This window comes from Solanum stenotomum, chromosome 4, assembly GCF_019186545.1.
Source record: "Solanum stenotomum isolate F172 chromosome 4, ASM1918654v1, whole genome shotgun sequence".
Lineage (NCBI taxonomy): Eukaryota > Viridiplantae > Streptophyta > Magnoliopsida > Solanales > Solanaceae > Solanum > Solanum stenotomum.
In genome coordinates this window covers 51,493,757-51,494,942 of record NC_064285.1, presented here as the reverse complement: position 1 = coordinate 51,494,942, position 1,186 = coordinate 51,493,757, and positions in this window count along the sequence as shown.

Below are 1,186 nucleotides of genomic sequence, written 5' to 3'. Positions count from 1 at the left end.
TTTGCTTCTATTGCCACTCACTTGACAAATTTGACCAAAAAGGAGATACCATTTGAATGGACTGAAAAATGTGAGGAGAGCTTCCAAAAGGTCAAGACTCTTTTGACCACCGCACCTATTCTAGCATTACCGGTTGAAGGTAAGGATTTTATTGTTTATTGTGATGTTTCACATTCTGGTTTGGGTGCTGTGTTGATGAAGGATAAGAATGTTATAGCTTATGCCTCGTGTCAATTAAAGGTGCATGAGAGGAGTTATCTAACACATGATTTGGAGTTGGCAGCGGTAGTGTTTGCTCTTAAGATCTGGTAACATTATCTGTATAGTGTTAAGTGTGAGGTATTTACTGATCATCGTAGTTTGCAACATATGTTTACTCAAAAGGATCTGAATTTGAGATAGAGAAGATGGATGGAGTTACTCAAGGATTATGATGTGACCATTCAATACCATCAGAGCAAGGCCAATGTGGTGGCAAACGCTTTGAGTCGAAAAGCGGTAAGTATGGGTAGTTTAGCTTGCTTGAGTGTGACTAAGCGACCTTTGGCTAAGGAAATTCAGACGTTGGAGTCTAAATTCATGCAATTGGGCATCTCAGAAAGAGGTGAGGTGTTATCTAGCATTGAAGTGAGGGTCACATTCATTGAAGAGATCAAGACCAAGCAATTTGAAGATGAAAATTTGGAGGAGCTTAGAAAGAAGACTGTGATTGGTTAGGCACAAGAGACCATTCCTGATGCGAAAGGCGTGCTCAGTTTTAAAGGAAGAATTTATGTTCCTCAAGTTGATGATTTGATTCAGAAAGTGTTGGCAGAATCTCATGGTTCGCGATATTCTATTCATCCGGGTTTGACAAAGATGTACCGAAAACTTGAAGCGAATTTATTGGTGGTTGGGCATGAAGAAGAATATAGCGGCGTTTGTGGCTAAGTGTCAAAATTGCCAACAAGTGAAGTATGAACACCAAAGGCCTGCAGGTTTGCTTCAAAGAATACCAATTCCAAAATGGAAGTAGGGAATGATAGCCATCGATTTTGTGGTTGGTCTTCCTAAGACTTTGGGAAAATTTGATTCTATTTGGGTAGTGGTTGATAGATTGATTAAGTCAGTCCATTTTATTTCGGTAAGAATATATTATAATGTTGAACAATTGGCTAAGGTGTATGTGAAAGAGATGGTGAGGTTG